The sequence below is a fragment of the Symphalangus syndactylus genome, chromosome 20, assembly GCF_028878055.3.
Source record: "Symphalangus syndactylus isolate Jambi chromosome 20, NHGRI_mSymSyn1-v2.1_pri, whole genome shotgun sequence".
NCBI lineage: Eukaryota > Metazoa > Chordata > Mammalia > Primates > Hylobatidae > Symphalangus > Symphalangus syndactylus.
Window position 1 is genome coordinate 60,260,414 of NC_072442.2, and position 10,857 is coordinate 60,271,270.

Below are 10,857 nucleotides of genomic sequence, written 5' to 3' on the forward strand. Positions count from 1 at the left end.
TTCTGCTGAAAAATCAGAAGATCTGGTCACAGTGATAGCTGGGTCGCCACTGTCCCCATCAGACAAACATGAGTTTCCCACTAGCCATGGTCCCTGCCCACTCTTCTTCCTTAGCTTTTCTCTGCTCACTGGTCCTGCAGGCATTTGGATTCCAGACCACGGGGAAGGATGAGACACCAGGTCCATCTGCGTTAGGACTGGCTGATTGGGTTCATTTCATCCACTGGTTTCCAAAGGGCCCTCCATCCCCAGCCATAGTAGGATGTGCAGACCCCCTGCTAAGGAAGGAGCTCCTGCTGCAGATGTTCATATAGGGGGAGTCCCTGAGGACTCCAAGGGGGAGGTGGGACATGAGTTGGGCTTGAAGCAGGGGCAGAATTTGAATTGGGAGAGAGGGAGAAATTAGGGTGTCTTGTCTCCCTAGGCCCAGTGTGTGCTGAGGTGGAAGAATGGAAGTAGGGGCAGATTTCAGAGGGGCTGAGCTGCAGGGAATGCAGCATTGCATGTGGCAAGCCACTGGGCACCACTCGAGGCTAATGGGCAGCGGCACCGCCATCGATCTCAGTGCTGGAGGGAGGCCATTATGCAGGCTGGTGGCGGGAGCTGGGAACTTGCAGGAAGACAGATGTTAAGAGGATCTGGCCATTGGGGTGGAGGCCACAGCTATACCCCAAGGCAGTCTCCTATGAGGAAGATTTCGATGGAAAAACCTGGAGACACAGTGACTTTATCTATGGGGTGAATAATAATCTTTTTTTTTTTTTTTTTGAGACGGAGTTTTGCTCTTGTTGCCGGGCTGGAGTGCAACGGCACGATCTTGCTCACTGCAACCTCCGCCTCCTGGGTTCAAGTGATTCTCCTGCTTCAGCCTCCCCAGTAGCTGGGATTTATAGGCGCCTGCCACTACACCCAGCTAACTTTTGTATTTTTAGTAGAGGCGGGGTTTTGCCACGTAGGCCAGGCTGGTCTCAAACTCCTGACTTCAAGTGATCCGTCCACCTCGGCCTCCCAAAGTGCTAGGATTACAGGCGTGAGCCGCCGCACCCAGCATAATAATCTTAATAGCTAATCTCAGAGAGCACTTTCTGTGCACTGGGGTTTGTTCTTAGGGTTTTGGATTGAATAAGAATAATAAGCTATACCATAGGTGCTCTTATTACCCTCGTTGTCAGATGAGGAAACAGGCACAGAGAGGTTAAATAACTTCCCAACACAGCTGGGAAGGATCAAGGGTAAGCAGGAAGGGCTTGGAGACAGCAGTGTGTTTGAGCAGGAGGTTGGGGGAAGGTTGAATAAACCAACAGGGGTATAGCCGAGGGTGAGAGGGTTGCAGCCCTCAGGCCCCAGGGGAGTGTCACCTCTCTATGGCTGCCCAGATCTGGAGTGTAGTAGTGGGCGAGGTCCTGGACCTTGAAGTCAGCCAGCTGGAGGGACAGGTAGAGGGCGTGGTAGGTGGCAGCTGCCAGCCCTTTGGTGATCAGCTCCAGGCTGCCCACCTGTCCCAACAACGTTGGTTGCAATGAGCAGAGAGCTCACTCCTGCCGCTAGCAGGGGCTCCGGACCACATCTCAGGCCTCCCCTGGCCCTCTGTGCTCACCCCAAGATCCCAGGCCTCCAGGGCCTTGACCTGCTAGATGAGCTTTCCTGGTACAAAGAGCCCAGTGCGGGCTGGATGTTGATGTGGAAGGTACAGAAGAAAGGGGAAGCCGGAGTCAGAGGTCAGATCAGGCAGCCCCGGGTCTCCCACAGCTGTGGGCACTGAGAGGAGGGTTCCTCCCTGCCTTGAAAATGGGTGGCTCGTGGGCAGCTGCCGCAGCATGGACAAAGCAAAAGCTCCACCACAAAATGGATTCGAAGTAGATGAATGACCGTCTTGTGCACCAGGAACTTTGAGTGTCACACCCAGGTCTTGGCCAGGAACCAGTCTTCAGCTGGGTTACTGGGCAGGAAGATGGGGCTGTCTAGGCTGGGTGTCTGAGTGAGCTGGAGTGGGGACACAGGAGAGGGCAAGCATTGGGCAGAAACTGGGGAAGGGCAGCCCATCACCACGTCCATGGGGCCAGAATAAGGGAGGAGACCACCCCTCATATTGTCTTATGCCCAGTTTCTGCCTCCAAAGAAAGAAGAAGTAAAAACTAAGGCAGAAATGAAATCCACAGGCAGACAGCCTGGCACCACACCCTGGGCCTGGTAGTTAAAGATCAACCCCTGACCTAATCGGTTATGTTATCTATAGATTCTAGACATTGTATAGAAAAGCACTGTGAAAATCCCTGTCCTGTTCTGTTCTGTTCTACTTGCTGGTGCATGCAGCCCCCAGTCACGTACCTGCTGCTTGCTCAATTGATCACGACCCTCTCAAGCGGACCCCCTTAGAGTTGTGAGCCCTTAAGAGGGACAGGAATTGCTCACTCGAGGAGCTCAGTTTTTGAGACGTGAGTCTTGCCGATGGTCCTGGCTGAATAAAGCCCTTCCTTCTTTAACTTGATGTCTGAGGGGTTTTGTCTGCAGCTCGTCCTGCTACAAAATCACATGACTTTTGACCAGCTGTGTGATCTTGGGAAAGTTTATTAACCTCTCTGTGGTTCAGGTTCCTCATTAGTAAGACAAGGTTGATGAGAATAATCTCCTTGAGAGGTGAAGTGACCCAAGGCACCATGTTGGCTGACTTCTCTGTACCAGTCCAGTCATCCAGAGCCCCAGTTGTGTGGGGCAGACTGGAAGGATGGGAAGGGAGGGTGTGGACACCTCCCGAAGGGGTTATGTTTTTAACTATTAGGAACACGGTTGAACTGCCAAAGGTGCGTGACTCAGTAGAATCGATTCTGACACCCTGTCAAGAGGCAATTTGTTCTCTTGAGTATCATAACCTTTCTATCAAGATGGAAATCAAAGAGGACAAAACAGAAAGACAAACTTGAGAGGGGCTGAGGAGGATTGGAGAGGTGATGTCACCAGGCACAGTGGCATTGGGAGGAGGCAACCTTTCAGTCATCCCGAGGATGTAATAGACTTCCCCCACCCCACCCACCAGTCCCCCAAGGCCCTGCCTGGCTGACCAGAATGGCAAGCGGTAGCAAGAGCCCATTGCTTGGACGCTGGTGCAGCAGGATCAGGGGTGCAGTCATGAACTAGGGCATCCCATGAATGATGCTGAGGTAGAGGCCTGAGAGGATGGCATGGTCCACCAGGTACAGAGAGCCCCTTTAGGGGAGTAGTGGAGGAGGAGGAGGAGGGCTGAGCAGGCTTGGGTGAGGAAAGGGGAGTTATTATGAACCTGGAAGTATTTCACTTAAAGGAACTTCATTCTCTGGAGCCAGTGGGGTGTTCCAACTCAGAGCCACTTTCTGGTTCCAAAGAAAGAAGCACCTCCCCTCTTCCCCCACCCAAGTATTGAAGGTGACTCTGCTGTGGCCAGGCCCAAGCATCAACGAGAGACAGTGAGAGAAGTGCGCCCCGCTAGAGGTCAGCAAGAAATCCACCCTCCTGGGGTCGCAGCACACCCCACCCCAGTAGCCCAGAGAGGGGAGAGCAGCAGCTCTGGGGGGCACTCAGATCAGCTGCAGAGCATCCTCGGAAACCATGGCAACCAACGCATCACTATGGTTTCTGTGCTGGGAGGGCCTGCCAATGCATGGCACCTGGCAAAGTAGCAGGAGAGAGCACATTCCTCACTCAGCCCTGCCCCTCAGCCCTCACCATCTCAGAACAATGTCCCTCCCTCCACTGGCGCCTGCTCAGTCTGCAGACTGGTCCCAGGGTCCAGCGCGGGGACCATCATGGCATCGGTGACCAGGAAATTCTTTGGGAGGCAGTGACAGTGGTGGATCAGGATGGAGTTGAGGTCATTCAGAAACTGGGAGGTGAAGGAGGCGAAAAAGGTGTCCTCATCCTCCTTCTAGTCTCAAATGCATACTCTGCAGAGGGTGGGTGTGGGGAGGGTCACCCTGGTCCTCTGCCTGCAGCATGGCCACCACTGTCAGACCCATCTCCATCTTCCCAGCATAGCCACTTCCTGATGCTGATGGCTGGGCTGGGCTTCCGTCCTCCCTACCACAACGGGTTGGATGACTTTACTTTTCCAAGTGGTTTTCTTAGAAAACAAAGGATTGCAGGTTTGGTTTCTGCCTGAGGAGTCATCTGAACTCCCTCGGCCCCACCCGTTTTGGGGGAAGCCTAACACGCTCTGTGATGTGCACTAAGACCTCACCTAGGATGAGTTGAATTTGAGAAAACTGGAATACTAAAGAATGCTGGGCCCCAGCACGGCCCACCCTTCCGGGCTTCCGCTCCACAGAGGCCCTTTCGATTCCCTGCCAAAACTCACCAGTCCCAAGTCCCATTCTCCTGCTACTTTGCCACAAGGCAGTGTGGATGATTTGTTAAACCAGAGTGATCATTTAATAAGAGGTTGCACTGCTTTGGGGCATGGCACTGGTGCTAGGGTTTCTGAACCAAGAGTTTGACCTGTATAGTTTAAAGGCATCATGCACCCAGGGGGGACAAGGAATTGGAGAGTGAGTACAACTGAATCTCCCGGCTTGGTTTATTTGTTTTTTATTATTTATTTATTTATTTATTTATTTATTTATTTATTTGAGATGGAGTTTTGCTCTTTCACCCAGGCTGGAGTACAGTGGCACAATTTTGGCTCACTACAACCTCCGCCTCCAGGGTTCAAGCGATTATCCTGCCTCAGCCTCCTAAATAGCTGAGATTACAGGTGCCTGCCACCATGCCTGGCTAATTTTTGTATTTTTAGTAGAGATGGGGGTTTCACCATGTTGGTCAGGCTGGTCTCGAACTCCTGACCTCAGGTGATCCACCTGCCTCGACCTCCCAAGCTTGGTTTTTCTCTCTTTCTCTTTCTGTCTCTCTTTCTTTGAGACACAGTTTCTCTCTGTTGCCCAGGCTGGAATGCAGTTGCGCGATCTCTGCTCACTGCAAGCTCTGCCTCCCAGGTTCACACCATTCTCCTGCCTCAGCCTCCCAAGTAGCTGGGACTACAGGTGCCCGCCACAACCCTGGCTAATTTTGTTTTTGTATTTTTAGTAGAGATGGGGTTTCGCTGTGTTAGCCAGGATGGTCTCCATCTCCTGACCTCGTGATCCTCCTTGCCCTGCCTGGCCCGTCTGGGCCTTCCAAAGTGCTGGATTACAGGCGGGAGCCACTACGCCCCACCCAAGCTTGATTTATTTTCAAGTCTGCATGCCTAGGTCCCCAAGCAAGTAGGCACAATTTCAGAAGGAAAAAGTCTTTCTGCTTCAGCCTTTTTTTCCCTTAAATTGCTGAGGATATTCAAGGGACTGGTGTTCCCAGTGTTGGGGACAGTTTGAAGAAGTAGGTATGAAGGGGCGTGTAGATCAGTACACAGACCCCAGTCCCCTGACTGAATTTCAGCTGCCTCAGCAGCTTGGCTTCCTGTGGGACCGAAGTCATGGGCATCCAGAGAGGGCAGAAAAGGAGCATTGGTGTTTGCCTTGGCAAAGAAGCAAAGTTGTTAGAACTTACTTGGCCATTCTTTTGAAAGCCCTGATAGGTAAGAATGGCTGGGTGAACATGGGCAATCACCCCATGATAAGAGAGGACGTGTTGGGTGGGGCATCCTCCCAGGGTCCTTCAGCCCTGACCTTCTTCCCACACAGAAGTCACCGCTGGGCCGGACGCGGTGTCTCACGCCTGTAATCCCAACACTTTGGGAGGCTGAGGTGGGCGGATCAGGAGGTCAGCAGTTCGAGACCAGCCTGACCAACAAGGTGAAACCCTGTCTCTCCTGAAAATACAAAAATTAGCCAGGCGTGGTGGTGGGTGCCTGTAGTCCCAGCTACTCAGGAGGCTGAGGTAGGAGAATCACTTGAACCCAGGAGGCGGAGGTTGCAGGGAGCCGAGCACAATGGCGGGACGTGTACATTCTCAGGGCAGAAATGAGCTTCTTCAAAGGACAGGTGGGAACTGGTGGCAGCACAGAACAAGTGCTGTGATTTCCAGAATGTTCTAATTTTGGCTTTCTTGTTCTCAGTCCCACAAGGTGGCCACCGAGGACCCTCTGGCCCTGCCACAGCCACCTTGCTCTTCCTCCCTCACCCTGCAGACCTGACACCTTGGTGTGGGGAAGATGAAGGTATGCTGATCCCTTTTCCAGAGCCCTGGCTGTCCAGCAGTCCTGCAGCTTCAGGGCAATATTCCTGCAGAAACAAAGACAGAATGGCACGGGTTGCGGAGGGGATACAGGTGCAGAGAGGGAGATCTTAGCCCCCAGCCTCTCTCCTCCTCTCCCCAGACCTGGGGTGGGAGCATCTCTGAACCAGAGTGTTGGCCAGCCCCTGGCCTCTGCGTCTGCTTTGCCTCTTCCCCCAGGGATGGAGAAGCTCTGCCCACTCCACCTTACCCCCAAGGCAGACCCTGCTTCAGTACCTGCTTCATCACCTGAGGTCGTCCCCATCCGTTCACTGAGCCCCAACTCAACAGCTCAGGCCAGAGGGGGCCAAAGAGTAAAGTCGGTGGGAAGAGGAAAGAAGCCATAGCCACACGCACCCCCCCAATACTGGGCTACGGTGTTCTGCCCCCAACCTCTCTGCTTCACAGGCCTGTTCTCTTTCCACCAGCTTCTCCCTCTTCCACTCACTGATCCACCACTCAACTTCCCCACGTAATCCTCTTGTCGGAGCCGGTGATCCCCTCTCCCCCACTTATCTTCCACCCGCCCCTCCCTGAGTATGGTTCCTCCCAACCATCCCACCTCCTCCTTCCCGTGCCCCTCATATCACCTTTTCTGCCTTCCTCCTCCCCACTGTGTCCACACCAGCCCCCCTCCCCTGACCCATGACCACCTGGCCTCCCTGGCTCCCTCCATGCCCCTCCTGCAGCCCTGGCCCAGCCCTGACCCTCCCCTGCCCCCTCCAGCCACTGGTAGCAGGGGGAGCGGAGGGGGTCCCCAGCGGCCTCAGCTGGACCCAGCGGCACACCTGGGAGTCTGCGCTGGACCTACTGGGTGAGGCAGCGCCGCGGGGCGGGAGGGGGAGGGGGGGCACACTCGGGAGGGGGAGGGGAGGTGGGGGGAGGGGAAGGGGAGGGGAGGGGAGGCGGAGAGGGGAGGCAGGGGGAGGGGAGGGGAGGCTGGGGGAGGGGAGGCGTGGTGGGGGCAGGGGACGCCTTGTGCAAGCGCAGCAGCAGCACCTGGCCCGAGTCCTCAGGGAGCGTCACCTGGAGGTCTTCCTCGGGGCGGGGGGGGGGGGGGGGGTGCGGGGGAGTGGGCAGAGGGAGAAGGCATAGTAAACAGTGGCTTATTACCTTTTGTTCCCCAGGACGCTTCGCCTTTCCACACTCTCATTCCGGAGGTCGCCATAAGCAACTTCCACAATTCTGGATGTTCCAGACCCATGACCGGACTAATTATTTTTGGTCGAGGGGGAGCAGTACCCTTATCTTCCCACTTTAATGGGTACATTGATTCAATTCTTCTAACTAAAGTGGGGGGATTATATGGATCATTTCTATATTCAATCATAAAGGAGTCCTCAGCGCACCCAGCGTTTTGTCCGGTGCAATTTCTAGCAAAAGATTCCTTAGGAGCCCAGTCTATAATGACCCCATGAGAATCATTTTGCAAAACTACCACATTATCTGCCACACAAACCTCCCAAGTAAGAATTTCTCATTTTTCTGACCATTCTGGATTCCTTTCAGGGCAAGCCAATCCCTTAGGCTTGTAATTTTGGACTTTTATATTTGACTGATAATAACTATCCCCATAAGTTTTTACAGTCCTGATGGGTTGAAAAGACATTCCGCTCACTACATGATAACTAGGTTGAGAACGATTATGAGGAGGTACTAGACCATCCAACTTTGTATTTGGAATGGCAAACATCCAAGAGCAATTCCTAAACAAATTGGAGGGTATTTATACCTAATTGTCACATTCATTAACATGCCCTCCTCCTCAGGATATGCAGGACAGCGATCATCGGTCAGGCATCCAGATACTATCATTTGTATAAACTTCAATAGGGGAGTCCATCCAAGTGACAGGTCTAATCAAAGGAGGAAATGGAACATAAGCTCAGTAGGTAAAATTTTGCTTGGCTGAAACAGCAGAGAGACTTACCGCGTGGTGATTACCATCAAGGCAGCCAAGATCATATTACCCGGTGTAATCGCTAGTTGTTTCTCCTTTAGGCTGTCCTCTGCCAATTGAGTCAGCTTCTTTATCTGTCCCCATGGCAGTGGTGTAGCCTGGCGAGTCTTCACCGTCTTCTGTTTTTTCTCCAAGGCGCTCAGCTTCGCCATTTTCCTCAGCTCCCGAAAAGACAGGTCGAAGGGACCGTTCTTCTTTCTCTTTTGATTCTTTCCTTTCTTCTGTCCGGTCTGTGTAGGGTTCATTGTAGAATTTTAAATGTCTATTGGGTATCCAAATGAGTGTTTGATTGTCTCCACAAGCAAAACCCCTCCCCCAAGTAATAATTTTTCTTAATTCCCAAGTTTTGGTTCTGGTATCCTTCCACCAGACCATTTTTCCTTTCTGTGTCACACCCATGACTGCAAAACAAGATAATAAATGTCGTTTTACATGAGCTGTGCTTTCTCCAGTTTGGCATGTAGCCCAGATAAACCGAGAAAAAGTATTAACAGTAACACGTACGAAAGAAAGTTTTCTGAATGATGGGACATGAATCATGTCCACTTGCCACACTGCATTTGGTTGAAGCCCCCTAGGGTTAACTTCAGGTTTTTGGGTGGGTAGCTGTAGCACCTGGCACTGAGGATGTTGCACTATATTTTTAGCTTGTTTCCAGGTCAATTAATATTTATTTTTTAATCCAGCAGCATTTACATGAGTTAGGGAATGGAAGTTTTGAGCTTCTGTTCGCGTCTGTGTGAAGAGACCACCAAACAGGCTTTGTGTGAGTAACAAGGCTGTTTAATTCACCTGGGTGCAGGCGGGTTGAGTCCCAAAAGAGAGTCAGTGAAGGGAGACAGGTGTGGGGCCATTTTATAGGATTTGGGTAGGTAGTGGAAAATTACAGTCAAAGGGGGTTGTTCTCTGGCGGGCAGGGGCGGGGGGGAGGGTGGGGTCACAAGGTGCTCAGTGGGGGAGCTTCTGAACCAGGAGAAGGAATTTCACAAGGTAGTGTCATCAGTTAAGGCAGGAACCAGCCATTTTCACTTCTTTTGTGATTCTTCAGTTGCTTCAGGGCATCTGGGTGTATACGTGCAGGTCACAGGGGATATGATGGCTTAGCTTGGGCTCAGAGGCCGGACACTGTTAGAACAGACGTCACTAATAAATTTGCTTGATGATTTAATTGGGTTAAAGGTCCTGGTAAGTTTGTGTGAGCCTGAATATGTGTAATATAAAAGGGAACATTTTCAGCCCTAACTGCTTGTTGAAGTGAACTAAACAAGGAATTTAACTGATCATCAGAAATATGTTTTACTAAAGCTGTTTTTACCATTTTGGCAGCTTGGACTACGTAAGCAGAGTCAGAGATTATATTAACAGGTTGATTAAAATCTTCCAATACAGATATAACTGCTTGTAGCTCAGCTGTTTGTGCAGAATGAAACTGAGTTTGAATAATCTTTTCTTCTGGTCCTGTGTAAGCTGCTTTTCCATTCTGAAAGCCATCAGTAAAGATAGTTATAGCTGCCTCCAAAGGAATGGAACTAGTTATTTGGGGTAAAATTCAGGTAGTCAATTTTTAGGAACTGAAACATTTTAGTTTTAGGGTAATGATTATCTATATTGCCAACAAAATCAGCCAGATTTGACTGCCATTCTGACAAATTAATAAAGGTTTGTCACACCTGTGCTTTGTTTAAAGGAAATACATTTTTATCTAGATCGGTGCCAGTGAGTCTGACTATTCTCAATTGTACTTGGCCTATAAGAATAGCTATTTGATCTAAATAAATTGAGAAAGTTCTACTTGTACTGTGAGGTAAAAAGGACCATTTAACTAAGTCAACATTTTGAACAATCACTCCTATAGGAGAATGGAGAGTAGGGAACACCAAGAGCTGTAATGAAACACTAGGATCTCTTCTACTGACTTGAGCACTTTGAATTTCTTCCTCAGTCATTTGTAACTCTTCAGCTGCAGCAGGCATCAGAGTTCTTTTGCTACGTAAATTTGGATCCCCTCTCAGCAAAGCAAACAGGTTAGACATTGCATAGGTGGGAATTCCTAAAGTAGGTCTTATCCAATTAATGTCCCCTAATAATTTTTGGAAATCATTTAAGGTTTTTAAGGACTCTTTACAAATTTCCACCATTTTACGCTTTACTGTTTTCTCCTCTACCCTCATTCCCAGGTAATGATAGGATTTTTATCTGGTGCTATAGCGAGACCCGTAAGTCCCACCACTTCTTGTAACATAGCAAAACACTCGATCCATCTGTCCCTTCTTGCAGCAGCACATAAAATGTCATCAACATAATGAATAATATACAGTCAGGAAACTGATCCCTGACAAGCTGAATAACCTTTCCAACAAAAGTTTGACTATTTAACATTCCTTGGGGTAAAACTTTCCATCGATATCTCGTAGCTGGTTCCTTGTTATTTATGGCAGGTATTGTAAATGCAAATTTCTCAAAATCCTGAGGATCCAAAGGAATAGTGAAAAAAAAAAAGTCTTTTAGATCAATTATTACCACCAGCCATTCTTTTGGGATCATGGCCGGAGATGGCAACCCTGGTTGGAGAGCTCCCATCGGTTGAATGGCTGCGTTAACCGCTCGTAAGTCGGTCAACATGCGCCATCTACCGGATTTTTTCTGAATTACAAAAACTGGCGAGTTCCATGGTGAAAAAGATGGTTCAATATGTCCTTTGTCTAATCGTTCTTTTGCCA